General features: G+C 45.5%; 1 long non-coding RNA gene across 1 annotated transcript; it reads left to right on the top strand.

The window, feature by feature from the left end:
* LOC121490559 lies at positions 1–26303 on the top strand. The gene is made up of 4 exons (XR_005987712.1): positions 1–4361; positions 20594–20971; positions 21529–21691; positions 24372–26303. It is a non-coding gene; the product is annotated as an uncharacterized LOC121490559 (long non-coding RNA).
* Positions 26304–26771: the final 468 nt, after the last annotated feature.

Raw genomic sequence — 26771 nt, 5'->3', positions numbered from 1 at the left:
CGTGGCGGGCCGCGGGCCGCGGCGGGACCTGGGGCGCCGGGGGTGGGGGGCGCGGGCCGCGGGGGCGGGGGCGCGGGGTCGGGGCCGGCGGGGCCGGGGGCCCGGCTCGGGCGGCGCGGCTTGGCGGTGGTCGGAGAGTTGGCGGCCGGGCCCTCGGCCGGGGAGCGCTGACGATGTGGACTTGAAGCGATGAAAAGTTTCTCTTTCAACTTTGAAACTCTTTGAATGAGAACATGGAATCCTCGGTGAACTGTACTTTTGAGGGTTTTTTTCCTGCCCCCCCCCCCCCCCACGTGTGAGACAAATAAATTCTCTCTCCGGTGTGCTGTGGCTTTTTTTTTTTTTTCCCTTTCCTCCCCCTTCTCCCTTGGAGTCCGGCGTCGGGCCGTCCCGCCTCCCCCTCCCCTTCCCTCCTCCCCCTCCCCCGCCGTCTGGGCCGTTCTGCCGCGGGAGGGCAGCGTGTCGGGGGCCGGACGGCGACCCCGGGTGACCCGGCTGCCCCGGGCGGGGGCGGGGGCGGGAGGCGAGGCGGGTGGGTGGAGCGCGGTGGCGTCCGCCCCCCACCCGCAGGCTGCCTTTGACTTTCCGGAGCGGTCTTGGATGGGGCCAGTCACAGAACCTGCGGTTCGGTTTTTTGATGTTTCATTGCGGGGGGGAAAGGTGACTCTTTAAAAAAAAACAAACCGTGTGGGGGTGCTCTAAGGAGAAGGGCCGCCGCCCGCCGGAGCCCTCGTCCGCTCGCGGTCGTGGGGCTGGAGCGCGGGCGCGGGAGCCGGCGCGGCCCCATCCGCTCCCCGGGGACGGCCCTCGGGCGCCCCGGCCCTGGTGCCGGAGGGCTGCGTAAGTTGGGGGCTCTGCCAGATGCCAGGGTGCCACGTCACGTCGGGATTCGTGGAGAAACGGATAAATTGTGCCCGCGCCGCGGTGCTTCTCCGGCCGCCGCCCCCTCCCCGCCCCCCGGGGCAGCGCCTGGAGGGTCCCAGCGCCCCGCCTGCCACCAGGGCGGGCGGCCCCTGCCGGCGTCGCCGGGCTCCGAGGTGGATCGGCCCTCCGGCCCGGTCCCGTGCTCTGGCTCTCCCCAGTCTTGCATTTCAGCCGTGACTGTATCGCCCACATGATGGGGACACTTTGGGGTCGTTAGGTACACGAGGGGACTTCCCCCCCATACGTGTCTCAGGAGGAGCGCCCGCTTCCAGCCGTGCTTGCGATGCGCGGGCCTGTTCACGCCGCGGCCCCCCGTGTGCCCACCCCACCATCCATCCGCCTTTGGCTTTTCTATTCCTGTGCACACCACAGAAAAATTGTCTGTTGAACCTGTTTTGACTTTGTGACAGTTTCCTACAAGATGAATTTGCCTTCTCACAAGTACAACTCAAGGTCCGGTATTTCTGACATTTATCTGGCACAAGGAGCTTTTCGTTCAAGACCTGGGTTTCAAGCACTTTCGGTAATTTGTATTAGCAAAGGCCACAGATGGGGAAGAATAAGGCATTACTTTGGGTGCTGGTCTCAAAGTTTCTGCCAAAGGAAAGACGGGGGTACGGTCATGACCTCTTGATGTCACCCTCAATTATTGGAAGCACGGGTATTAACTGTGTAGGGCACATCTGGAGAAGGGTCTTTGGAAACAGTTTTGCTTCAAATGCCCCAGAGTTAGAGTTCCTGATTTAGTCTTACATGTAAAAACTATGTTAATAAGCCATTTAAAAATAAAATTACTTTTGGGCAGGTAGACAAGACGGATGAGCAAGGGTGCACCCCAGACCCTGTCTTGGGGAGTAACCCCAAAAGAGTTGTTGCCAGAGGAACCTGACAGCAGAGGTTAGCTCTTCGGTGTATAGGAACCAGGTGCCAAGACGGCTGCAAGATTTCTTTGTGACTTAGTGTTTTCTCTCCATGCTGCTTCGTACACCCCACCCTCTCCATCGTAAAGAAACATGACAAGAGAATACTTCTCTGTAATTCTGCAATGAAAGGGAAGTAGGACCATCGTCGTCAAAAATGAGTTAGAATCAACGAATCTAAAAATCTAAAAAGCCCTGGAACCGTTGATTACCTAGACAATCAAGGCAAAAATATTAAAATCACCTGAACGATTGTCTAATACAATTCATTAAGTGTTTCTGTTAAATCATCCTGGTTGGGCACCACAGGGAAAGCAGAAAAACTGTGTGACTAGGTCGCGTCCCCAATGGAACAGGCGGTTAGAAAGATACCACATGAAGTGCTTAATCAAAACGTGGACGGGTGGGAAAAGCATTGGTGACCTAGTTCACTTTTGAGACCTGGCAGGAAAGTGGAGGTGGAGGCCTGTTGCACACTTAGACTGGCTCTCGTAGCTTAGAGAAGGCTCTCGATTAAGTTCATTGCCTCTGGTGGCAAGGTGGAATTGGGATCGTGGAGGTGAGTGACAGCAGTTGTACTGGGCGGTCCTCTGGGTGGCTGACCCTTCAGTTTAGTCTTGGCTGCTACTAATATGCTGGGGCTGTCCCCTGAATTAGTTTAAGAGAAATAATACTAGCTTTACTTTGTAGTCTGCTTGCTTATGTCAGGTTGAGAGTTGTGTATGTTTTTGGTTAGTTTAAATTTTCATTTTACAGTTATCTTTTTTAAAAGTGCTGTTTGGTTCGGATGTAATGGAATTGTGCCTACACACATTTCCGGCTACTCAGTTAGAATAGGATCCTTTACGCTACACTGTTGACACCTAATGATACAAAGTTCAAACCTAAGATAAAAGTCTTGTGTTGGTTTTAAAGGATAAATTCTTAGTTCTCCTTTTCAACCTCAAACACCACTTTCTGAAAAGACACCATTTGCTTTGAGTTAGGTTTCAAATTCTGTTACTTCTATAATGATAAAATCGGGAGTGTTTTGTCACGCAGATCCAGGTCTCTCGGGAGGCCAAATAGCGTCAAATGTCACGGAACAGTCATATAAATTAAGGACTAAGAAGTGCCTGTGGACGTTGGTAATTTAGGTCATTCATGTAGTTGTAATGCTGTGTTTTATAGTTGAAAAATCTCACTGCTCTCTGGTTGAGTAACGAGCCACAACTATGTGCATTTCATACCACTTTGAACATAACAAAAAAGTATTAAGATTCAGAGGTTGCTGTTTCATTCAGCTGGTTGCACGTAGTATATTTAAAAGCCCCTATTAAGCAGAAAAGCATGTAGATACAAGGAATGGGCTAATTGTCATAGTAGTAACATGAACTTGAGGTTACCCGATTAGACGGCACAAAGAGCTGACTAAACTCTTAAAAAAACAAATAAGCCAATGGGATATATTTTCCTGTTCTTAGAGGAACATTTATATACTATTTAATGAGACTTCAGGTGATTTGTCAGAATAAGAATCCTATCTCCCTTTACTTTCTTTTTTAGTGAATGAAACTCATACAGAAGAAGTAAATTCTAGGTAAATCCATTCATTCTAGTTATGTAACAAATATGTTGTGTACCTACTGTGTACCAGGCAGTGGGGCTGCACAGAAGGCTAAAATGAACAAATCTTTGGCCTTGATGGAATGCACATTCTAACAGAAATTTCTAATAGTCTTTTGATGATAGTAACATGTTGTAAACCTTATCCAGTGGGCCACAGGGGTTGTTTTCCGACTTGAGTTCCACTCAGGAACCTACTGTAGAGCCCTTGCGCTAGAACCACTAGTGGTATTGTGGTTATATTTTTAAAAAAGTAAAAGCCTTTTTTTCCCTTTGATTTTTGTTGCAATTGTACCTTTGTTTAAAAAAAAAAAAAAAAAAGGTTCAGTCTTACCAGAGCAGCACAAAATGTAATGTCTGGCTCTGCAGTCTTTGAGAATTCTCCAGGGCCCTGAGGTAACACATACTGGGGGATGTATGTTCCAAACATTGTAGGAGATCAAAGAAGCAAGAGTGCACTACCAGTAGAGTGTGGAGCCGGCCTCAGAGAATGCTTGTCTCTGCAGCCGAGGTGTTGGGTGGTTGTGATGGTGCAGGTCAGGGACAGCTGATGATGAGCCTTGCAGGGACCGAGTGCAGGAGAGAAAGAATCAAGTATTTCTCCTGCATTGCACAAACTATACTTCAGGGTAGCTAAATGCTTGCGAAGGACATTTTCTCATTCTCCTATGATTCCAGCTTACAGATGCAGGTGGCATGATACAAGTAGGATGGTACCATTTCCCAGCAGTGAACGAACCAAGCTAGGCTTCTCCAGTGGCTGGGAAAGCTATTCAGGGCAATGCTGATGGGGAGCTGTTTGATGCACGGATCAGGCTGACGGTACCCGAACCCCCTGATCAGTCTCCACCTAACTTCCTTTGCACCCACGGTGTTGGAGTAGAAGCACAGAACACTGTCCGTGAAATTCAGGTAATTGAACTTGACTCTCCTTCAGCTTCTAGATCCGACTGCTGATTAATAGGAAATTTAAGACAGAGGAACATGTTACACCATCACAGGGTTTGCAATTAGCAAAATACACATCGATAAATTGTCCATGACAAATGACCTGGTCTCCCCCTCCCCCCCAAAAAATTGTTTTTCAAGAAAAAAGGGAAGGAGAACCTATAGGTTAAAACCTTTTCTGAAACTGTTGAGATCACCTTTGTAGCAAATCACTATGGCTCTTGTATACATTATACCATAGGAAATAACATGATTCACATCATGTCACATCAAAACCAAGGAGAGCTTAAACAGGCAAGATGAGGATCAGGAGCCTGTGTACTTTATTATTCCTGATGCAGGGCAGCCCTGGTGGCTCAGCAGTTTAGCGCTGCCTTCAGCCCAGGTCGTGATCCTGGAGCCCTGGGAACAAGTCCCATGACGGGCTCCCTGCAGGGAGCCTGCTTCTCCCTCTGCCTGTGTCTGCCCTTCTCCCTCTCTCTCTGTGTTTCTCACGAATAAATAAATAAAATATTTTAAAAAATTATTCCTTATGCACCTCTTCTTGCACCTCCCTCTACCCACACTGATAGTTTTCTTTATAGTCTCAAAATCTTTGTGAACTGAGGGGCATGTCTTCAAACATCCCACGTGAAGAGAGGACTGGTGGCGAATTGGATTCCTTCATACCTGAAACTGACAGCTCTCTGGAGAACACATGAGAGTTTCTGGGCTGACGTCATTACCTGCTGGACTGAGATTTCCAGCCTCCCACATATTTCTTCTTAATTATGACTCCGTTTTCCTCTCCCATTAGGACTTTGATTTTTCTCTGTCCTTCATTCTACTAGCTCAGGTATCACCTTGTATTTTCAATCCATTTTGTTTGCTTTTTTTTTTTTTAATTGAGGTATAATTGACCTATATAACATTAGTTTCAGGTATATAGCATGATTCCATATCTGTGTATGTGGCAAACACCAGGACAAGTCTATTAACATCCCTCACCATGCAGAGCTACAAACAAATTTTTTTTTCTTGTGACAAGATTTACTCTCAGCAACTTCGATTATACAACACAGCATACATGATTAACTGTAGTCACTGTGCTGTACATTACATCCTCGGGACTTATTTTATAGATGGAAGTACCTTTTGACTTTTCCTCTCATTTTGTCTGTGCCTGACCTCTGTCAACCTCCAATCTGTTCTCTGGATCTGTGAGCTCAGTTTTTTTGGGTGTGTGTGTTTTAAGATTCCACGTATAAACGAGATCATATTGTATATATGTCATTCCCTGGGTGACTTACTTTACTTAGCATAATGCCATTAAGGTTGGTGGTGTTGCAAATGGCAAGATTTCCCTCTTTTTTTTTTATGGTGGAGTAATAGTCCATTACATACATATATATCAGGTTTTCTTTAACTGTTCATGTACCGACCAATGCTTTGGTTTGTCCATATCTTGGCTATTGTAAATAATGTTACAGTGAACATGGGGTGCATATATCTTTTTGAGTTCATGTTTTCGTTTCTGTTAAACTCACCAAGAGACCTAGCAGTCCTTTGCAATGTGCAGAACTCATCTGGATTCTGATTTAATCAATACAAAAATATTTCTAAGACTCCTGTAGAGATTTAAATACCGATCATCTGAAGTTAAAGAACTGTTAATATTTGATAACATTATCCTAGTTGTGTTTTTATTTTTTTATTTTTTTAAAGCTTTTATTTATTCATGATAGACACACACACACACACAGAGAGAGAGAGAGAGAGAGAGAGAGAGAGAGAGAGAGGCAGAGAGAGAAGCAGGCTCCATGCAGGGAGCCTGTTGTGGGACTTGATCCTGAGGCTCCAGGATCATGCCCCGGGCCAAAGGCAGGCACTAAACCACTAAGCCACCCAGGGATCCCCTAGTTGTGTTTTTAAAAGCTACTTTTAGGATATGCATATAGAGAATTTACCAGTGAAGGAATATGATGTATAGAATTTGCTTTATGCTTCAGACTCACCCATGCTCTGCAGGAGACATGTACATGGATGGGAGGATATGTGAAACAAGCTTGCCCTTGTGTTGGCGTTTGTTGAGCCTGGGTGACAAAGAGGTTTATTTCTTTTTAAACTGAAGTGTAGTTGACATACAGTATTATATTAGTTGCAGGTGTACAACGTAGTGATCTGGCGACTATATACATTGTGAAATGCTCACCACGGTAGGTGTAGTCGCCATCTGTCACCACACAAAGTTACTACAGTATTAGTCACTATGCTGTATACCTCTCCTCCCCGTGACTTATTTATTCTATAACTGGAAGTTTGTACCTCTTAATCTTACCCTTCATCTATTTTGCCCATTTTCCCAGTCCCCCCCCCCCGCTTTCTGGCAATCCCTCATTTTCCGTATTTGTCAATCTGTTTTTGCTGTTAGATCCCGCATTCAAGTGAAACATATTTGTCTTTCTCTGTGTGACGTAGTTCACTTAGCATAACTCCCTTTAGGTCCATCCACATTGTCATGAATGGCAAGACTGATGGCTGAGTGGTAGTCCATTGTGTAGACATACACCTGTCTTATCCATTCACCTATTGGTGGACGCTCAGGCTGTTTCCATAGCTTGGCTTTTGTGAATAATGCTGCAGTGAACATATATTTTTGAGTGAGTGTTTTTATTTTCCTTGGGTAAATAGCCAGAAGTGCGATTACCAGGTCATTTGGTGTTTGTCTTTAATTTTTTGAGAAGCCTCCCTGTGCTTTTCCACAATAGTTGCACCAGTTTGTATTCCCACCAACAGTACACGAAGTCTCCTTTTTCTGTACATCCTCACTAACACTTATCTCTTGTCTGTTTGATATAGCCATTCTGACAGATGTGAGGTCTATCTCATTGTGGTTTTGACTTGCATTTCCCTGATGATGAGTAATGTTGAGCATCTTTTCATGTGTCTGCCTGCCATCTTTATGTCATCTTTGGAAAAACGTGTGTTTGAGTCCTGTGTCCATTTTTAATTGGATTATTTGTTTTTTTAATGCTGAGTTGCATGATTTCGGTATATAGCTTGGATATTAACCCCTTATCAGATATACCATTTGCAAATATCACGTCTCATTTAGTAGGCTGCAGTTTTGTTTCGATGATGGTTTCCTTTGCTGTGCAAAAGCTTTTTAGTTTGATGAAAGTCCTGTTTATTTTTGCTTTGGTTTCCCTGGTCTGAGAAGACAGACACAGAAAAATATTATTAAGGCTGATACACAGAAGTTTACTGCAACAGAGCAGTTCTTTATACTAATTCTACTTTTCTGTATGTTTGGAAGGTTCCATAATAAAAAACTAAAAAATAACAAGGAAACAGAACAAGAGAAAAAAAAGAATTCTGTAGTTGAAAGAGAATCAAAGGGAAGAATGAGAACTCCCAGCATTCCACACAAAAATTAATAGGATGAAGTGTTCTGGGGAGGCGTCCTCCCAGACTGCTTTGAAATATCACCTCGAACTCTATCACAGGATCAATCCATTTTCCTTATGATTCAGATCAAATTTGTTGACTTGTACAATGAAAGTTCACACACACCCACTGCAAGAATACTACTGTTTAAGTGTATCTGTTTAATTCTCTAATGGGAATAGGATAAGGGATGTGTTTAGAACCTGCACTGTTAAGTGTTCTGTATGTACAAAATAATTGCTCTAATGTTACCCTATTAATCTTAAAAACTTCCCATTTTTAAATATTGGCATTTTGCCAGTTCTGTAGCCTTTTTGTAGTGTTAATAGCATCCTTTAAGAGAAAAAAAAAATCTCTAGGATGCCTGGGTGGCTCAGCAGTTCAGCATCTGCCTTCAGCCCAGGGCGTGATCCTGGGGTCCTGGGATCAAGTCCCAATCAGGCTCCCCGCATGGGGCCTGCTTCTCCCCCTGCCTGTGTCTCTGCCTCTCTCTGTGTCTCTCATGAATAAATAAATAAAATGTTAAAAAAAAAAATCTAAAACGAGTATTCTAAGCTAAAACGATTTGAAAATACTTTTTTTTTTGGCTTCAACTTTCATTAAGATTAGTTTGCTCCATTTTAAATGATCAGCTATAATTGTTCTAGCATTTATTTATTAGATTTTTATATCTCTACTTAAAAAATTATTCCTTAATTTTTACTACATGTATGTTTTATCAATATATAGTATACAGTGTTCCCACTAATCCATCTTAACTTTTAGTAGTTGACCCTTGATCACCATGGGGGCTAGGGGTGCCAACCCCCCGTGCAGCTGAAATCCATGTATAACTTTTGATTCCCCAAGGCTTAACTACCAATAGCCTGCTATTGCCTGGAAGCCTGATAACATAAACAGTCAATTAACACATATTTGTATGTTATATGTATTATATACTGCATTCTTAAAGTAAGCTAGGGAAAAGAAGATATTAAGAAAATCATAAGGGAAAATATGTTTACTGTACTGTATTTATATTTAAAAAATCTACCTGTGAGTGGACTTGCAGTTTAGACCTGTGTTCAAGGATCACCTGTAGTCGATTGTCCTCTACCTAAACCATATTATTAAGGTAATACTCTAAATAGTGCTATTCTTTGGATATATTAGCACACTGCAAAGGTTAAATTGTCAGTTACACTATTTGCTTTGGGTCGAAAAGAAACAATGGTTTTGTGTTTTACCATTACAGAAATCATCAGGTTACTGAACACCCACCGCGTACCAGGGATACACACATGTATATAAATAATATTATTGAAGGAAAACAATTCATTAAAGCATTATAGATGTGATAATTCTTTCAATTTAGAAATACTGTCAATATTAAATAGTTTTAATTTCCAAGTATGCATCCTACTGGCTTGTAACTTAGTACCTTTTTCTCTGTGGAAACTTAGTAAACCACTACCTGGACTCAGTTTTAGATTTTGAAATTATCCGTGATCTTACCTACTACAGACATGGGCTTTTTCCATTTTAACCTTGGGGTTTCAGTTGTCTTTGAGTAATATTAATAATTATTATGTGTATCGATGTTACAACTACTAATACCTTCCCTAACCGCTGGTGAGGGTTAAGCCCGATGGAGTTCATTATGCTCAAACTGACTGTTCCTTAAACTCCCCCCCATTTTGTGTTATGACCCCTTCCTTGTCATTTGAGTTTATTACCATTTTTTTCTTTTTTCTTGTTACCATTTTTTTAAAAAGATTTTTATTTATTCATAAGAGACACGGAGAGAGGGAGAGAGGCAGAGATACAGGCAGAGGGAGAAGCAGGCTCCATGCAGGGAAGCCCAATGTGGGACTCGATCCCGGGACTCCAGGATCACACCCTGGGCCACAGGCAGATGCTAAACCGCTGAGCCACCCAGGGATCCCGTCTTGTTACTGTTTTATTTTAGGGAATCAAAGCCACCATTCCCACAGTTAGACATTCTCTAGTAATGGAGTCATACCATAAGTAGAGAGATTCCAGAAGCAGAAAGGTCCACCACTCCCACGGACATCACACACTTTATCCCAAACGTTAGTATGCAAGTTCCAAAATGACTTCCGGGCATTTGGGTCCAACGTTCATTTTTCTTTCATCATAACCTGCCCGCCCCATGTCTTTTTCCCCGTGTTTTTGTGACTATGCAAAAACAATATTCCCCTTCTCCAAAAACGAAAAAACAGTTGGAGGTATAAAGGTGGTTGTGATGTCAGGTTTCGTGTATATTTTTAACATCAGAAAAGGTGAGCAACAAAACGCAGGTGGTGGTCTTACAGGTGCATATGTGGTGTGCAGTTATGTTGAAAGGCACGCATTTGAGTGAGGCTACGTGGAAAGTCATCTTGGGGGACAGGTGGAGTTTTGAAGTGCTAAGAAAATAATTGAATGAAACTAGGGCCATAAAATTGCCAGAAAGAATGTTGGTTGATTCCTCCCAGGTTTTAGGAGCTCTGGGCATAGAAAAGCCCTAAGAGTGAGAATGAGATCAAGGTGAACACCAGAGCTGAACCCCTAGATGAATTTTGGGGAAAGGAGGGATTTTCAGGAAAGATCCAAAAGGAGCTAGGATCATTCACTCACTCATTTTTTAAAATTTGTATATTTATTAGGTATCAAAATGAATAAGAAATACGTCCTGGCCTCAGGGAACTTTCCTAGGTGAGGAAATAGATGTGTGTAAATACCAAAGCAGAATAGAATAGATGCTGCTTGGATCTCCCTGGGGCAGGGGTGCCTTGGGCTGCAGAGCACTGATCAGGGACATGAGCAGGAATCAGTACAAGACACAGGAATAAGCATGTTCTCAAGATGATAAGAATGACGGAATGGGCATTTCTGGATATAAGAATGGCATGAGAAAAGTTACACAAAAGGGCATAGACTTTCAAGGACCATATAGTCTAACACAGACGTTCTACAGGAATCGGGCCAGGACGTGGGTGGTGGTGTAAAGAAAGCGGCTGGAAGTAGAGAATGGGTGGCGTCATGAGTGACCTGCGAGAGGAAGGAATTTATTACTACTCTCTCTCTTTCTTTTTTTTTTTTGTTTTGAGATATAATCTGATGTATAGCATTAGATTAGTTTCAGGTATTTAATAAGTGATCTGTATGTATTATTGCAAAATCATCACCACAGTGTGCTAGTTAACATTTGTCACCCTACACAGGTAACATCTTTTTGTGTGTGTGTGATTTATCTATCCAGTAACTTTCAAATATGCAATACAGTATTAATTCTATTCATCATTGCATTCCCAGGACTTACTTCTGTTGTAACTGGATGTCTGTACCTTTTGATCCCCTTCACCCATTTCACCCGTTACCCACCTTCTGCCTCTGGCAACCACCAGTCTGTTCTCTGTATCTATGAATTCATCCTAAAAAGTCAATTTATAGATTCCACATTTAAATGAGATCATATAGTATTTGTCTTTCTCTGACTTATTTTACTTATAATGCCTTCAGGGTCCATCTATGTTGTCACAAGTGGCAAGATTTCATTATTTTTTATGGCTGAATAATTCTGTGTGTGTGTGTGTGTGTATACACCTTTCTCCATTCATCTGTCCATGAACATTTAAATTGTTTCCATGTCTTGGCTATTGTAAGTAATGCTACAGTGAACAAGAGGGTGCATATGTCTTTTTGAGTTAGTGTTTGTTTTCTTCAGTTAAATACCCAGAAGTGGAATTGCTGGATCACACGGTAGTTCCATATTTAATTTTTTGAGGAAACTCCGTACTGTTTTCACAGTGGCAGCACCAATTTACATTCTTACTAATAGTGCATGAGGGTTCTCTTTTCTCCACATTCTCACCAACACTTGTTATTTCTTATCTTCTTAGTACTGGCCATTCTGACTGCTTTGAGGTGATATCTCACTGTGATTTTGACTTGCAGTTCCCTGACGGTTAGTGATGTTGAGCACCTTTTCATGTACCTGCTTGTTATCTGTATGTCTTAATTGGAAAACTGTCTTTATTTGGATCCTTTCTTTGCCCATTTTTAAAGAAGATTTTTTTAAACTTATTTTAGAGACAAAGAGCAGGGGAAGGGGGGGGCAGAGGGAGAGAGAGAGAATCTTAAGCATATTCCCCAATGAGTGCAGAGCCCAGTGCAAGGCTTGGTCTCATGACCTCTGAGATCATGACCTGAGCAGAAGAGTCAGATGCTCAAATGACTCAGCCACCCAGGAACCCATCTTTGCCCATTTTTTTAATTGGATTTTTTTTTTTTTTGCTATTAAGTTGTATGAATTCTTTATATATTTTGGGTATTATTATTATTATTATTATTTATTTATGATAGTCACAGAGAGAGAGAGAGACAGAGACACAGGCAGAGGGAGAAGCAGGCTCCATGCACCGGGAGCCCGATGTGGGATTTGATCCCAGGTCTCCAGGATCGCACCCTGGGCCAAAGGCAGGCGCCAAACCACTGCGCCACCCACGGATCCCCTATTTTGGATATTAATACCTTATCAAATATATGATTTGCCAATATTTTCTCCCATTCAATAGGTTGCCTTTTCAACTATTATTTAGGAATAAGAAACACATGTTGCTTTTGAAGAGGGAAGTTACACAAGGGGAAAAGAAAATTACACCCACAAAACTTGAGGGGAGTGGTAGGGGAAGGATTGTTTATTATGAGATGAGAATGTTGGTAGGTGGATAAAGGAAAAATGAGAGGAGATAAAAAGATTCTAGATTGAATATACTAGAAAAGGGATAATTAATAGGATAAGGTTCTGTGTTATAGTAGCTACTCTGTTATGGGGAAATATGGAAAATATACATATTAAAAGCATCCTATAGGAAAAAAACTAAAGCATCCCATAGGTATGTTGATTGTTCTGTCTGTGGTAATCATCTGAAGACACATTTGGAAGTGCTTTAGAAGAGCAACCAACAAATGTTTTTGTCACGGGACAGACAGTAAATATTTTTGGTTTTGCAAGTCATCTATGGTATCTCTTTGCATATGCTGCTGTTTCTTCTCTTTTTCCCTCTTTGCAAATGTCAAATTAGGGGCACCGGGCTGACTCCATTGGTGGAGCATATGACTCTTGATCTCAGGATTGTGAGTTTGAGCCCCATGTTGGGTGTACAAATTACTTTAAAATCTTAAAAAAAAAAAAAAGTAAACTTATTCTTAGCTCATGGGGCATACAGAAGGGCCATAGGCCAGATTTGGCCTGCAGGCCAGAGTTTGCTGATCCCTGCTTTAGAACTTAGCTTTCCTGATGGAGCTTTTGGTGTTCTTTCTCTCAGTAGATGAAGAAAGGTAAAGGTCTTTCGTGGAGAATATAAAGTTTGAATAATATATTTGAATGCATGTGACCCGGAGCTGCTTTTGACCATTATCACTCAGATTTGTGACTGTGATTGCTAACTATTTGGGGCCATATAAGCCTGCCTTCCTTTCTGTCCTTTTTCCTTTTTCCAACTGTGGTATCTTAAAAATTATATCAGCAGGGGGGTGGGGGTGGGGGCTCAATTGGTTAAGCATCTGACTCTTGATTTTGGCTCGGGTCATGCACTCAGTCAAGGTTGTGAGATCAAGCCCTCCCTCCTGCCATGGGGCTCCGTGCTCAGAGAATCTGCTGGAGATTCTCTCTCTCCCCCTCCCTTTGTCCCTCCCCTCACTTTCTCTAAAAAACAAAGCAAAACTAATCTGCAAATTGTTTGACACTTCTCATTAAAAAATAGTTTATGTTTAATTACAGAGAAGAAACAAGGTTACCAGAGGGGAGGTCTTTGGGGGGGAGGAGGAAATAGGTGTTGGAGATCGAGTGCAGTTACCATGATGAGCACTGAGTAATGTACAGAGTTTCAGTTGTACACTTGAAACTAATATAACACTGGTGCCTATACTGGAATTAAAATGTAAAAAACCCATAAGTATATCATACACTATATTAGGTAAGAAAGGAAAAAAAGTCTATGTTCTGTTCCCTTGAATCTTGGTGGCTTCTGTGACTGCCCCAACAGATAGAATGTGACAGAAATGACACTGGTCCTAAGATAGGATCATAAAACATACAAAATCTGCCTTCCTTTCTCTCCCTCCCCCACCATGACAAATTTCGAAGCTGCAAGCTGCCAAGTAAGAGCAGCTCTCCTGATGCTTCCATGCTCAAGAGACCATGGAGAGCACAGGGAGATGGGGAGAGGTGTCTGAGGAACTCCAGGTGACTTGCCCCCAGCTATTTAAGTCTTCCCTGCCCGGGCACCACACATAGGAGTGAGCACAGCCTCAGATGATTCCAGCACCGGCTCCCAGCAAGGTCCTGAAGACGACCCAAGCGAGAACCACCCAGCTAAGCCCAGTTGGCTCACAGAACCAGAAGAGATGATAAAATATTGTTTTAAGCCAAAGTTTTGTGGTGATTTGTTTCATAGCAGCGGGTGACTAGAAATGACTGGGGGAGTCTGGAAATGGAGCATTACTGTAACATGATCTAAAACCCATGGCAGCAGCTTTGAAGCTGAGCTGCTGGCACACGTAGGAAGGGCCTTGAAGACCTTAGTAGCAAAAGTGTGGTGGCTCTGGAGGTTGTCAGTAGAGCTTAAAGGAAAGTGAGAGAAAGACTATTAAAGCTCAAAGAGAAGCCACTGTTAATAAAACTGTTGCCTGTGACAATGTAGAACTAGAAAATGGACCCAACGAACTGATGGATTGGCCTGAAGAGTTTTCAGTCTAGGGATGGAAAGTTTCACCTGCTTTCTTGTAGCTGTCTGTCTCAAAATACAGCCTCTCGTGTGCTATAGAAGAAATGACTTTTCATGCAAAACTTAGAGGAAATAAAAAGGAGGCAGGACTTATTGGGTTAGAAGATACAACCAGTGTCTCCTAACAGGATATGCATGAAGTTAACAAAAGGCCACGGTAGGAAAAAGTCAAAATCGTGGCCCTGTCATGAAAACTTCCTGGGGTAAAGATGAGGCCAGGGATTTGACTGGAAAATCCAGACTCCAGAAGGATTGAGGGTGGTGTCTCCTGAATCCTCACCAAAAGAAAAGCTAAAGGATCCTTTCTATTAAGCAATAAGAATTCTAATAATATTAAAGACGCTGATGCTCAGGAACTCTCCAGGGAGGCCAAGGTAGACAAGATTTGTTGATGTGGCTTTTGTCTAATGAAGTAAATGCCAATAAAATAATAAGATTCATAGGAAACTTACAAAGCTTTTAAGAAAATTATACTTGTAGAAATACTACCAGCTTGGACTAGGAAGAGAAATGGAAAGAAGATTTTAGATCCTGGAACTTTTACAGGCAGAAACCAGGCTGATGAAACTACTAAACTTAAAACATGGGCTATATTTTTTGGAATAGGAAGGATAACTCAGCGGAACTAAGATCCCAGAGGACGATGCCAGGAGCTGAGGAGAATCACTGTAGGCAGTTGAAGAGAAGCCTGCTTATGGGACTGCCAAGTGCACCCATGTGGGGTGTGCTGGGGCTGCAGGTGGCTGCATTGCTCTGTATTGCGAGTGTTTATAGTGGTTATTCGGTGCCTACCCCACCATATTTATTGTGTGTGGACAGATAATATGTGTCTCTAGCTCACAGGTTTTCAGACCCAGAGGAATGGTATTTTCCTCTAGGAAAAATGCAGTTTTCTCATTGGTTTCCTTTTTCTTTTCTTTTCTTTTCTTTTCTTTTCTTTTCTTTTCTTTTCTTTTCTTTTCTTTTCTTTTCTTTTCTTTTCTTTTCTTTTCTTTTCTTTTCTTTCTTTCTTTTCCTTTCTTTTTCTTTCTTTTCTTTCTTTCTCTTTCTTTCTCTTTCTTTCTTTCTTTCTTTCTTTTTCTTTTTCTTCCTGTAACTTTTTTTTTTTTTAAAGATTTTATTTATTTATTCATGAGAGACAAGCAGAGACACAGGCAGAGGGAGAAGCAGGCTCCATGCAGGGAGCCAGATGTAGGACTGGATCCCAGGACCCAGGATCACGCCCTGGGTCGAAGGCAGACACTCAACCGCGGAGCCACCCAGGTGCCCCTTTTTTGTAACTTTAAAATCACAAGATAAGACAAGAAAAATATAATGTAACTAGAATGGCTGTAAAATAAACACAAAGATTCTTCCTGTGGAATCTCATGTTCGTATATTCTAAGTACCTAACACAGGGCCTACCTAGTATGTAATAATTTTTTGGGTAAATGGTAGTTTTCCCCTGGCATTCTTTTTTCCTCTAAGGAAGTTATTTTATTCGTGGTGTCCAGCTCCCTTATGCTGATTTCCGTTCACGAGGGCTTTCCACCCCTAGAGCCGTCTCGACCAGTGCCCTAGCCTCTCCATATGCTCTGGACATTTTCTGACCTCTTACTATCATCCCGACTCTGAACTTGCCTATCTTAATTTTTCAAAAACTTACAAAGTAACTGGGAAGTCAAGATGAAGCATGCTAAAGTGCTAACACCAAAATTTTACTGTGATTGTAATGGCAACTTTCAATGTTTACCCTGTGTAGTAAGCAGAGGATTTCAAACACTTTTGCAGGCCCTCTGACTGGTTTGGGTAAGAACCCTGAAGGTCATGGCATTCATGTTCCTTTCTAATGCAGAGCTGCCGTTTTTAGGGACGTAATACAGCATAGAAACGGTGCTGAAATCTGTCCTGGCTCCTTTTCCTCTTAGGGGCTATCTGTGAAGCTTTGGGGCCAAGGTCAGATGTACTTCTGGTCTCCTTTTCCCTGGCATTTTGAATAAGATTCTAATCTAATTAAAACTAACATCAGTAGCACTGTTCAAGAGGAGAACCTAAAGGAAAAAGTTTTGTTAAGATTTTATTTATTCGTGAGAGACACAGAGGTAGAGACACAGGCAGAGGGAGAAGCAGGGAGCCCGATGTGGGACTTGATCCTGGATCCTGGGGTCATGACCTGAACTGAAGGCAGATGCTCAACCCCTGAGCCACCCAGGCGTCCCAGGAAAAGGATTTTTGAAGGAAGGGGGTGTTGGAAAAGAGGACAGCTTTACCTGAATTGTTTTGCCTTGGAAAATACATGTGCTCATGTAATTCTGTGCATCAGTGAATATATACACACACACGCATATATAGTTATTTAACCAGTATTACCTACCGAGTATCACTATGGGACTCTTCCAATGTTCTAGCTTCTTTGGGGATAAAATCAATCAGAGACCCTTATTCTGCAGGACTGGTCTGTGTAAGGTTTTGGCGCTGGGCACTGCGTGGGGCCTAGGCAATGAGCGGAGCTGCCCACCGCAGGGTTTTGCATAACGGTAGACGCTGTCTCTTACTGCAGTGCGTACGCATTCTTGGATTTTAAAATGATGTTGAGTTGTCAGGAAAGCTGAATTCCAGCGACAATAATCTCTTTCTGTAAACTAAAAGCTTCCAAGGCCTTAATAAGAAAGAAATAATCTGACCTTAAGAATGAATTTATTACTAAGTGAAACTTAATTCACAAAAGAAATTTCTTCTACTATCGGGGCCATTGTTGGTTTTGGCTTCGTTTTTAATTGACAGTTTTAATTGTTTGTTTTGGTCGATATTGAAGTTGAGTTCAAAGATACATCTCCTCTGAGGATGCAGTGTAAAGAGGACTTGGTAAATAATGTAAAATCAGAGTTTCCAAGTGTTTTTGGAGCAATTCTCTTTTGTCTTTGCACAATATGTGTGGCTCTTTGCGTGTTCTACGACGCGCAGCTACTCCTTTCCTACACAAATATGTGTGCTCTCATTTTTCTCTTCTTCAGTTTCTTCATTTCTTCTTTTTGTCTGCCTTATTTCTTCATTGTGTCTTATGTAAGGTACAGCCATCTTCGGAGAGAAGGGATGTGGCATCAGAAACAGGGGAGCCTCACAGTTGACTCGTCATGGGACTCTGCTGCTGACTCGTCATGGGACTCTGCGCAGGCCTCCAACCAGGAAATTGGGGGAGTCAGTGCGGGTCACGGAGTTCAGTGATGACAGAGGCATGAACAAAATCTCATGACCTCAGGGCCCCAGCAGAGGCGGCTGCACATATTTCCACTGCCACCATTTACCTGATAGGCTTAGATGATCCAGCAGTGAGTTATTCTGTGCAAGACAGAGCAGGGGCTTTAGAGCCAGGAGCCAAGGGGTTATTTCCTCTCAATGCTATTTACGTGACCTCAGGTGACTTTCTTAATCTCATTTATCCTGTTTCCTTGTTTATGACACCTGCCATGAAAGGTCATTCTGAGGATCACAGATGATACCTAAAATGCCCAGCAAAGTCCCGACACAAGGATGGTGTTCATGAGTGGGAGCTACTTGAGGGAGTCTAAAAAGTCTCTTTTGAATGCTTAATACAGGGGCCTGGGGTGGCTCAGTGGTTGAGCATCTGCCTTCGGCCTAGGGCATGATCCTGGGGTCCCAGGATCGAGTCCTGCATCGGGGTCCACACAGGGAGCCTGCTTCTCCCTCTGCCTGTGTCTCTGCCTCTCTCTATCTCTCTGTGACTATCATAAATAAATAAAAAAAAAATTTAAAAAAAATGCTTAATACACCCTTATAATCTCAACCTTGACCTCTGTCTCTGACTTTCTCTCTGTCCCTCTCTCTCTCTCTCACACACAGAGCATTTGCTGCTCTAAGCTCCTGAAATTGTGTAGCCATGCCACCATTTTAAAAGTGGGCTTCTGGGATCCCTGGGTGGTGCAGCGGTTTGGCGCCTGCCTTTGGCCCAGGGCGCGATCCTGGAGACGAATCGATCCTGGATCGAATCCCACATCAGGCTCCCGGTGCATGGAGCCTGCTTCTCCCTCTGCCTGTGTCTCTGCCTCTCTCTCTCTCTCTCTGTGTGACTATCATAAATAAATAAAAAATAAAAATAAATAAATAAAAGTGGGCTTCTGTTGGGGTGCCTGGGTGGTGCAGTTGCCTAAGCATCCGACTCTAGGTTTCGGGTCAGGTTGTGATCTTGGGGTTGTGGGATTGAGCCCTGCATCAGGCTCTGCATTCACTGGGGAGTCTGCTTGATTTTCTCTCATCCTCTGCCACCCCCACCCCCCTGCCCGTGCTCACCTGCTCTAAAATAAATACATCTTTAAAAAAAGTGGCATTTTGTTATTGGCAGAGTGATCCTCTTGCTGGTTTAAAGGAACATTATGAGATAACTGAGAAAAAGTTAAAAAGCAGAATTGCATTATTTCCTTATTCTCTGGAAATTCTAACTCATCTCCCATGCCTGTGATGTCAAAAACAAAAGCCGATCCAATTCTTTTCTTGGTGATTGAAGTCTAGCCCTCCTGGAACTAGGGCAGCCCTTTGGCTTGCTAGCAACTGCACCAGCAGCGCTGTTACATTGCTTGGATGGATAAAGAAATGGTGAGGAGTCATTTTACACGTCACCCAGTTCTACAGAAACTAAAAAACTGACCCAGACAAATGGCTGGACGCCCCAGGACTGTGGATCAGTATGTTATCTCCCCATTAGATCACCAGATCCTCTTGACTGCCTCCCGGCCAGGACACAGGACCAGTGAGAACCATGTGGCACAGGTCGGAAGAGGTTGGGGGGGGTGGGTGACATGGGGATAGCAGGCTGCGGCTCCGGGAGAGGTGCGCCGTCTGCCGAGGTGGACAGCATTGCTGTTGTGACAGGTGCCTTTTTAGCCAAAGCAATAACAAATCTTCCCTTGTTTAAATGACAGATGGTCAAGATTGTTACTGCCATTTCCAGCAAACCCAAAAGAGGGAAAACAAATAAGTGGCGTGTAGAGTTCTTGGTTTTCAAGAATACTGGGGAAAATTTTGTAACAGCATAGCTTTAACAAGGTTCTATGGCGCGTTGGTCAACAGACCAAGTGTGCCACATCCATGGCGCCCACATCCCTGTCCCTGGGACCTGCGAATTGGCTATGTGGTAAAAGGGAATTGGGGTTACAGATGGAGGAAAGGTTGCTGATCAGATGGCCTAAAAATAGGGTGACTATCCTGGATTCTCCAGCGGGCCCAGTGTAATCAAGGGGTTGGAGGAGGCCCGAAGGTCGGGAGTCAGAGAAGCAGGGTTACGGGATGTGGGGGAGGACTTGACCCACCTCTGTTGAGGCCGAAAGGGGCTAGGAGCCCAGGGTTGGGGTGGCCTCTGGGTGCTGGAGAAGCCAGAGAACCGCATTCCGCCCTAGAGCCTTCAGAAAGGCCCGGCAACACCTGGACTCTAGTCCGGGGAGACTCATTTGGGACCCCTTCCCTCCAGAACTGTGAGTGCACGATTCATATTGTTTTAGGCCATTCCAGCTCCTTCCAGCAGCAGTGGAAGGTTGACACGGCATTGAGCTCTGAACGTCTAAATATCTGAAGTCCATGAGCCCAACCTTCATCTCTTCCCCGTTTGTAAGAGACTGAATGACAAAGCCCAAGCGAGGCACAGGAAAGTGCCAGCCCCTGCATGGCTGGCCCGATCTGCAGAGGCGCCCAGCGCTTCCTGTCCTCGCACCTGCCCCGGGCCCGCCTTGGACCCTGGGGTCCCCCCCGCCCCCCCGGTTGTCCCGTCTCCCCGGGAGGGCACCCAGTCTGGCCGGGACAGGATGGGCGACCCCACGCCGACCACCTAGCGGAGTTACCGTCAGCTGACAGAACCATGAGACAACAGTACTGTTCAGCCCCTAATTTGGGGGGGGGGTAGTTTTATAGCAACAAGTACCATCCCTTGGGGGCCCAGACGTAGAGTTTCTGTAAAGCTTCTGGCCCTGCGAGCTGCTAGCCTAGGTGACCTTACTCTCTCCGTTCTAGAATTCCCACGGAGCTTGCGGATACCACGTATCTTCTTACGTACATAGGATTTCCTCCTCAGCTGGACTCTGTGATCTTCCAAGAGGACGGACAGTGGAAGTGCCTTCTGGAGTCCCTTCGTGTCCTAGTACTGGACGAACAATGTAACTAGTGAGCTGCCGAGCACTGGATTAAGAGCATTCTTGGCCATTTTAGCTCTCTGCGAACGATTTTAGCCTCGGCTCTTTCTCATGGCCTCTTCTGGGGCAGTCTTTCAGGGCACGGTTATGAAAAGCGTGTGTGGCGGCGGGCAGCCTTGGGTCTTTCCTCCTGAAGACAGTCCGTGGCTGCCGAGGAGCAGCAGCAGCAGCAGAAGCATCTGGGCCTGCCCCAGACCTGGTAAGTGAGACGCTCTGGGGTGGGACCCAGCATTCTGGCCTAACAAGCCTTTCAGGGGCTGCTGCTGCTGCTGCAGGCTAAGCACAAGCATCACTGGGGGTTGGGACAGAGGTCTGTTTTAAGGTCAGAAGGCCAAGGATTGTTTCATTAAACTGCACTTATTAAATATGCACCTGCATGTGCCGGTCGTTGTGCAGGGCGCAGGGGACACTAAGGTTTGTCTCTGTCTGTGGGCTGAGGGACATGGTGGTGCATGGTTTGCACAACAGGAGTGAGACCTGCCGCCACTATCCCTGCCCTCTGAGGGAGCCAGGCCTGGAGTTTTGGCTTCACCTTTCTACCTGTGGGTCAGACCCCAGGGAGGAAGGAATCCTTAGGAACCCCTGTATGGGAACGTGTCTGTGTTGAAGGCCACCCACTTAGGAACCCATTACATACTTTAGACACAAGCTCCCTGCGAACCCTGGGCTGGGTGGGGAGGCGCGACGGTTGTCCTAATCCTGTCACTTACAGGTAATGCCTTATAGCCGCTCTCATTTCACCGTGTTTTCCTCCAGGCCTAGTTGGGTGTTGGAAGAGAACTCAACACCCTGCACAGGTGATTGTCAAATATAACGTCGTTCCAAGCGTGTTCTGAAGCTTCGCCCCGTGAGTCCCCGACACCCCTTCCCTTGGAAGCTGTAAGCAGTGTCTGCATTCCCCCGACCCGGTACCCCAATGGTAAGCAGAAAAGCCCCCTGTCCTTCCACCGTGCCTCCGCCCCCAAGGCGCTGATGTCTGGGGGGGGGGGACCGGTCAGATCAAAGGATCTCTGTGCTTTCAGGGAGTGTGCTCCCAGCGGTGCTCCCACCAGTGCTCCCACCACTGCTCCCAGCAGAGCTCTCAGTGGAGCTCCCAGAAGTGCTCCCAGCGGCGCTCACATTAGTGCTCCCATCGACACGTGCAGCCTGTGCAGCCCCGGCCTTCCTGAACGACACTGGGTTCCTCCGGTTTGGGCCGAGGCAGTGCACCGGAGCAGGTGCCGGGCCGCCTCCCCCTTCCCTGGCCCCGGCTAGGGACACCCCACCCCACCCCACCCCCGCCCGGGCCCTGCTCCGCATGGATGCGGCCACCCCGACCTGCACACGGCCCACAGGGCCCATCATCTCGGGCGCTTGCCGGCTTCTCCTCCGCGGTCCCCTAAGTCCCCGTAAAGCCACTAGACCAATGACCGTAAATTAGGGGCCCGGCAGGCTGAGACGATGGGGGGTGCGGCCCCGGGGGGCTCCATCTGCGCCGCCCGCTGCCCTCCTCGGAGGCGAGCGGGGAAAGCTCATTTCTCAGCCTGGGTTTTATTTACCCCACATCGAGGAGCCCTCGGGGGCGGGGGCGCGGGGACAAAGGCTCCGGGGTGCAGGGACGAGCCCCCCCCCCCGGGGCCGCCTTGGCCCCCTCGTGCGCTTGGACCTGGGTCTGCGGCCCTGGGCACCGACCGCGTCTCCCCAGCCTCCCTGCCTCCCGCCTCCCCACTGTGGCTCTGCGTGGGGGGGGCACTGAGCGGGCGGGGCTGCGGGGACCTGCCGCCCCTCCCCTCCGATGGTGGCACCTGCCCCCGAGCCGGCCCTCGTGTGCTCCGTGACCTCTGCGCCCTGGGCCCCGGGCCGGCCGCGCCCTTGTTGGGGACACCGGCCGGGGGTCACCGCCCGCCGCGGGCTGAGGCTGGACGAGGCGTGGGCTGGAGGCGCAGCCCGCGGAGTCCTGCAGGGAGGCCAGGGCCCGAGGACCTTCAGGGGGTGTTAGTTTTGTCCCTAACAGGGACCCACGGAAAGAGGGAGCATTGGGCACAGGCTGCGCGGTCCCCTTGCTCGTGGATGGGGCGGGGGAGGGGAGGCCGCGCCCCTCAGACCGTGACTGGATTTGGAGAGCGACCCTTTGAAGAGGTAAGGAAGGTATAATGGGCTCAGGTGGGGCCTGATCCCCTCTGCTGTCCTTCCAGGAGGACGCTGGGGCACAGGGGGAGCCCCCAGGGCCGCAGGAACGTGGACTATGTGGGGACACGGGGCGAAGGCCCTGCCCAGCAAGCCGGGGAGAAAGGCCCCAGGAGAAACCAGCCCTGCCAACACCTTGCTCTTGGCCCCCTGGCCTCCAGCACGTGGAAGAAGTAGAAGCCTGTGGTTGAAGCCCCCCCGGCCTGTGGTGGGGCTTTAGGGCAGGCCTCCCAAACTAAGACAGGCGCTAAGAAGCCTGCCCCGAACATTCCTGTGGCCCTCTCTCCTCCTCCTGACTTGGAAACTCTCTCCAGAGGGCTTTGACCTGGCCAAGCAACTTTCCTTGTTGTCATGTTCCAGGTCATCTCATTTTTTTCGAGATAAGAACCTACCCAGCAGTGACAGGTCTCTGCTGGAAGAGCTTTATTTTTGCCCCTTCTAATTTCCAGCTTTGTTCTGTGTAGGGTCTCCCGATACAGGACACCCATCTAAATGTGAATTTCAGATAAACAGCAAATAATTTAGCTGTGCCCCAAATATTGCATGGGACATCTTTCTTTTTTTAATGAAAAAAAATTTTTTTTAAAGATTTTATTTATTCATGACAGACACACACACACACACACACACACACACACACAGAGAGAGAGAGAGAGAGAGAGAGAGAGAGAGGCAGAGACACTGCCAGAGGGAGAAGCAGGCCCCATGCAGGGAGCCTGATGTGGGACTCGATCCCGAGTCTCCAGGATCAGGGCCTGGGCTGAAGGCGGCGCTAAACTGCTGAGCCACCTGGGCTGCCCTCTTTTTTTAATTCTTTATTTGAAATCAGACTCACATAGGATCCTGTCGTTTGTATTTGCTAATCCGCTCTAGTTCGGGGGTGGGGTGGGGGGGGGTGGCATCCTTAGGATCTTTCCACGGTGGTTCCCACAGTCACCTGAAGAACATTCTGAAAATACTATGGCTGGGTTCCTCCCTGGGCACTCCTGATTCTCACTTAGTCTGAGGTAGGGCCTTGTCAATAGGAATTTTAAGCCCCCGGATGATTTTATTGTGTGGCTAGGGCACAGGACCCCTGCAGGAGGAGACAGGTGTTAACTGATTAAACGCCCAAGGCCAGGTGTTGTTGGATTTAGGCTCCCTTAAACTTGAATTCTTTGGGTTTTGTTCTGTGAAAAAATGTCATCTTACCACTTCTTATTGCTGAGCCCAGAGGCAAGGGTCAAGTAGGTCACCAAAAAATGCCCTGTTAGTATGTGAAATGGTCTTATTTCAGGTCAACTGAGCCCATAAAGAGAGAAGTCGGGAGCTGTAGTAATATTGACACCACTGCAGCAAATGCCTCTCCGTCCTGACACTTCAGGTTTTATAATAAATGGTGCATCTGGGCCCCTTGGTAAAAGATTTACCGTTTACCATTACTTTTATTACAGGTCAGTGCTCAAGAATGCAGGGGTCTGTTTTAAGCACACTTCAAGTTCAAGAGGAATCTGAGCATGATTTTGTTCTGTGGCGCGCACCGGCTCCTCAGCTGCTCACTGGCACCCGGGCTGGTAGCCCTGGCGCAGCACGACTCATTCCGCCCGGTAGGGACCTTCTATTTGAGCTTGGTACTCTTTCCTCCTGCGAATAACCCTTGCCAAGAGACACCTTTACAGTAAGTGCGAAGGAGATGCTGGCACAGAGTTCCAGCTGAGTAAGAGTCAAAGCCAGAGTGAGAGGGAAATAAAATGCCTGTGACAGAAACACAGTTTATGGAAAATGATGTTGGTGGGTCAGCAGACAGCATGGCTTGCTGGCACAAGGCAAAGTTCAGGAATGGAGGTTTGATGTGAAAGGGATTTATGAGAAATGCCGTCTAAGTGAGCACGTTCATGGTGGAGGTTTTGCAACTACTGCTTATCTAATGAGAAGTTCTGGAAACTCTTAGAGCAAGAGGTAGTGGAGTATAAAATACACATTTTGAATTTGAAATCCTGGCTTTGGTGCTCCTCAGCTCTTGTGTCCTTAGGCAACTATTTAATCTACCTGAACTTTTATTTCTTCATCTGTAGAAATGCTTCTGGAATAGTAGGGTAAGACTTTTGAAATTCCACTTTGCCAAACAATCAAAGAGAACACAGGTAAAAATTGTCAAAATCATCTTTTTCAAAGTTCTGGAAATTAGCTAAAGGACTGCAACAATCCAGGGAGTATTTATTCAAGAAAAACAGTTGAATCTCAGTATGAACAGGGAGCTTTGTGGCATTTTAACCACTTTCCTTACTCACTCCAGATATGTGGTGGCCAAGGAAGCGAACAGAATGGGCTTGTTAAAAACAATCAGCAACAACTGTTTAGCATCATCACTATCTAAGGCAGTCACGCCAGTCAAGGCTAATGAGAGACCCAAGGTTTTAACTGAAAAAAGTTAAAACTGGTGAACGAGATGTCCACAGAGGACACTGAAAAGCTCTAGCATGTTAGTGGAGTCCGAGAAGTCCTGGCTCAGATGCAGGTCAGTGCACCTGCCCAGGAGATCTGACCAGGCCTGCCTTCTATCTCCAGTTGACCTTGAGGCTCTGCAGAAGCAAGAAGTAAAGGCTAAAGTAGAACTGTCAGGACTTTACAGAACACTGAATGTGTGCTCCAACTTTGATGGAAAACATTAACCTACATATCAAAGACGTTCAAAGAACTCCACAGAAGAAAAACTCAGAGACCACAGGTAGACCCAACATGGCCAACTTCTGGAAAGCAGCAGGAGAAAGGGAAGTCATCACAGGGAATCTTCAGCAAGTTGAATGTCCCAACAGAAACCATGCAGGCCAGGTGGTAGGATGGATGACACGTTTAAAGTGCCAGAAGAAAAACAAAAACGAAAAAACCCTATTAGCCAAGAACTTGAGAGCCAGCAAACTGTTCTTCAAAAAATAAATAAAATTAAGACATCCCCAGATAAACTGAGAGAATTTATTGCAAATAGACCTGTTTTGCATGAAATACAAGGGACTCCTTTAGACTGAAATAAAAGGATGATCCAAACTTGAATTCACGTGAATAAAGAACACCAGTAAAAATAAATATATGAGAATTATAAAAGTATAAGTGTATTTTTATTTACACCTCTTCCATATAATTTAAGACAACCGCATAAAACAATACTTATTAAACTTCTGATAGGTTTACTTATATATAGATGTAATTTGTATGACAAGAGCACAAAAGAGAGAAAAAGAATGAAACTATGTATCGGAGCAATGGTTTTGTATACTATTGCAATTAATCAGGTATTAATCTAAACCAGATTGTTTTAACATGCTAATTGTAACCTTTCGGAAAACCACTAAGAAAATAACTTTAAAAATATAGTTGAGAAACAACAAAGGAATTAAAGGGGCGTATTCAAACTTATTTAATGCAAAAGGCGGCAATTACAAAAGAAGAGAGGAACAAAAGCGATGTAAGACACAGAAAACGAATAATAAAATAGTAGACCTAAATCCTACCTAATCTGTAATTACATTAAATGTATATGGATTAAACATTCCAATCAAAAGGCAGAGAGTGCCAGGATGAATTTCTAAATATGGTGTAACTGGGGCACCTGGGTGGCTCAGTTGGCTAAGCATCTAACTTCGGCTCATGGTCTCAAGGTGCTGGGATTGAGCCCCACATCAGCTCAATCAGAGCAGGGAGGCTGCTTGTCCCTCTCCCTTTCTCTCTGCCCCTCTCCCCACACTTGCTCCCTCGGTCTCTCCCTCAAATAAATGAAGAATAAAATCTTTAAAACAAACAAACAAACAAACATGGTAACTACATTTTCTCTGCAATACACACTCTTTAGATTCAAA

The sequence above is a fragment of the Vulpes lagopus genome, chromosome 5 (assembly GCF_018345385.1).
Source record: "Vulpes lagopus strain Blue_001 chromosome 5, ASM1834538v1, whole genome shotgun sequence".
Lineage (NCBI taxonomy): Eukaryota > Metazoa > Chordata > Mammalia > Carnivora > Canidae > Vulpes > Vulpes lagopus.
The sequence above is the reverse complement of the archived record's forward strand: the minus strand, read 5'-3'. Positions and strand labels throughout refer to the sequence as shown.